The sequence below is a fragment of the Odocoileus virginianus genome, chromosome 11, assembly GCF_023699985.2.
Source record: "Odocoileus virginianus isolate 20LAN1187 ecotype Illinois chromosome 11, Ovbor_1.2, whole genome shotgun sequence".
In the NCBI taxonomy this organism is placed as follows: Eukaryota; Metazoa; Chordata; class Mammalia; order Artiodactyla; family Cervidae; genus Odocoileus; species Odocoileus virginianus.
The window spans coordinates 67023168-67026813 of NC_069684.1; the positions used below are offsets into that span (position 1 = coordinate 67023168).

The 3646-nt window shown below is 44.0% G+C and overlaps 1 pseudogene; it reads right to left on the minus strand.

Moving 5' to 3' along the window:
* Window positions 1–1927: 1927 nt before the first annotated feature.
* LOC139037606 (U2 spliceosomal RNA) lies at window positions 1928–2037 on the minus strand (annotated as a pseudogene).
* Window positions 2038–3646: the final 1609 nt, after the last annotated feature.

Here is a 3646-nt window from a genome sequence, read left to right on the forward strand (position 1 = left end):
AATCTGGGGCTGCCTTTCTCATCTTCCAGATGATCATTGGCTCAGTTTCTATCTCCATCACTTCATCATGACTTCTTCTGACTCTGCCCTCAACTCGAACTTCTGGATTTGGGTATTATTTATTGTTTTCTTAAATACTGCTTTTCAAAATGGCTTTGACTTGACTAGTTCCTTTTGTTTTCCTGGGTCAGAATTTTGCATCAGACTGAATCCTATACTCAGCCATTAAGGTAGTTTCTTCATTACAGTAGAGAGTACAGTTTGGGTGAGATGGGAGTGGAATTAAAAATTCTTAGGAATTTATGTGACCACACTCAGAAAATTGCCCTCTAAGATAATAATTTCTAGACATTTGCATTTTAAAAAGCAGTGAAGCAATATAAATTTAACAACATTTTAACAAGAAGACTATTAAAGCAGAAAAATTGTCATCTAATATAATTTCCTTTGGAAAAAAAAAGTAAACCACAATAGAAAAATATCATCGTTCATGTATTTGTTCCATAAATGTTTCCTGGGGACAAATTAAATGCCAGGAATATTTATGGGCCCCTGGGCCTTTCACTGTTTGAGGGTCTCCTGCAGAGGTGTAGGTCACAAGTTTGCCTTGGGGACAGAGCTCTGGCAGCAGCAGTCCTGAGAGGCATGGTGTGTGGCATACATAAGTCCCTTGTGGAGGAGGTCACCGTTAGCCCCACTATAGAGCTACTGAGTGGGCAATACGCAAACTGGAGAACCATTACACCATAGAAGTTCTTACACTGTTGGAAAAGTTCTAGGCTCCACAACAGACTTCCCAACCCCCTGGAGATCTGGGAAAGGGACTAAGAATCCCCAGGGAATCTGGCTTTGAAGGTCAGCAGGATTTGATTACAGAACTTCCACAGGACTGGGAAAACAGAGACCTCTTGGAGGGCACAAAGACACAGGAAAAAGGAGCAGTCACCCCATAAGAGACTGAGGCAGACATGCCTTTCAGTGTTTGGGAGTCTCCAGTGGAGGCGTGGGTCTACGGTGACCAGCCATAGGCTCAAGGAAACTGACAGGAGCAGTCCTGGAAGGCGCAGCTCCCTGGTGTAAGTCCTTTTGGAGGAGGTTGCCATAACCCCTAACATCTTTTGGCCTCAGCTAAACTATGGGGAGGAAACACAGCCCCACCCATCAATAGAACATTGGATTAAAGATTTACTGAGCATGGCCTTACCCATCAAAACAAGACCCAGTTTTCCTTACAGGCAGTCTCTCCCATTATCAAGCTTCCACAAGCCTCTTGTCTTCATCCATCAGAGAACAGACAAAATGAAAGCCACAATCACAGAAAACTAACCAAAATAATCACATGGATCACAGCTTTGTCTAACTCAGTGAAACTATGAGCCATGCCATGTAGGGCCACCCAAGATGGACAGGTCATGGTGGAGAGTTCTGACAAAATGTGGTCCACTACAGAAGGGAGTGGCAAACCTCTTCAGCAGTCTAGCCTTGAGAACCACATGAACAAGTCCTTTAAAATAAATAAATGTGAAAAGTGAAAGTGAAGTCGCTCAGTTGTGTCCGACTCTTTGCGATCCCATGGACTGTAGCCTACCAGGCTCGTTCATTCTTGGAATTCTCCAGGCCAGAATACTGGAATGGGTTGCCATTTCCTTCTCCATGGGATCTTTCCAACCCAGGGATCAAACCCAGGTCTCCCGCATCGTAGGCAGACGCTTTACCATCTGAGCCAAATTCTACTAAATATTAAGTTGTTGAGTCTTTCTGATTTTGGTAAAACCATTGCCATGGAATTAGCTTTACAGACTTGCAACTATGATTCATTTTTAAATGAATTGCTTGAATTGGGTGAATTTAGATGTCAGTAAATGACACTTCCGAGAAAGCATGCTTATATTTAAATTGATCTCTTATGTGAAAGTGGACCAGGCCCATGGAATTCCATTCAACAATCAAGATATGTTTCATAGACAGCTTTCCACCTAATTAAACTGATAAGAACAGATACTACATTTGATCATAGCCAAAAGACTGAGAAACCATTTCATAAGATGAAGTAGCAGGACGTGCACTCATCTTCTGTGAGAACTCCAAAATTACAACTTGCTGCTGAACAAACTTCGACTGGAGATTGTTGGATCCCTTCAAAAAAAGATACCCTATGTCCAAGGGCAAAGGAGAAGCCCCAGAAAGACAGAAGGAGAGGCAAAATTGTGTTTAGAATCAAAACCCACATCTGCCTGAGATGCTCAGATGGCTAAAGAATAGCTTGTGCTCACCAGGAGACCCCACAGACACTGAGCCAGGCCTGCCTCTGAGTGTTTCAATGTCTCCTGTGGAGGTGAAGGTCAGCGGTGGCCTGTCTCAGGGGAAGGGGCTCTGGGTGCCCTGGACCTGTGTGTGGCATAAGCCCTCTTAGAGGAGGTCACCAATAACCCCACCATAGAGCCACCAGAACTTATAAAGACAGTGGAAGCAGACTCTTGGAGGGCACAAACAAAACCCTGTGCACACCAGGATCCAGGAGAAAGGAGCAGTGATCCCACAAGACACTGACCCAGACTTGCCTGTGAGTGGCCAGGAATCTCTGGCGGAGGCATGGGTCGGTGGTGGCCTGCTGCAGGGTCGGGGACACTGAGTGTGGCAGTGCTTGCACAAGACATTTTGAAGGAGGTCTCCATTATCTGCATCACCTCTACCATAGTTTGGTCTCAGGTCAAACAACAGGGAGGGAACACAGCCCTGCCCATCCACAGAAAATTGGATTAAATATTTACTGAGCATGACCATGCCCATCAGAACAAGACCCAGTTTCCTCCACAGTCAGTCTCTCCTATCAGGAAGCTTCCATAAGCCTCTTATCCTTATCCCTCAGAGGGCAGACATAATGAAAACCACAATCATAGGGAACTAATCAATCTGGTCACATGGACCACAGTCTTGTCTAACTCAATGAAACTATGAGCCATGCCATGTAAGGTCACCCAAGGTGGATGGGGGATGGTGGAGAGTTCTGAAAAAATGTGATCCCCTGGAAAAGGGAATGGCATCTAACTTCACTATTCTTGCCTTGAGAACACCATGAACAGTATGAAAAGGCAAAAAGATAGGACAATGAAAGATGAACTCCCCAAGTTGATTGGTGTTCAATATGCTACTGGAGAAGAGTGGAGAAATTACCCCAGAAAGAATGAAGACACGGAGCCAAAGCAAAAACAGCATCCAGTTGTGTCTGTGACTGGTGATGGAAGTAAAATCCGATGCTGTAAAGCGCAATATTCCATAGGAACCTGGAATGTTAGGTCCATGAATCACAGTAAACTGGAAGTGGTCAAACAGGAGATGGCAAGAGTGAACATCAGTATTTTAGGGATCAGTGAACTAAAATGGACTGGAATGGGTGAATTTAACTCAAATGACCATTGTATCTACTACTGTGGGCAAGAATCCCTTAGAATAAATGGAGTAGCCATCATAGTCAACAAAAGAGTTTGAAATGCAGTGCTTGGATGCAATCTCAAAAACAGTAGTATGATCTCTGTTCGTTTCCAAGACAAACAAATCAATATCACAGTAATCCAAGTCTATGCCCCAAACAGTAATTGGAAGAAGCTGAATTTGAACGGTTCTATGAAGACCTACAAAACCTTCT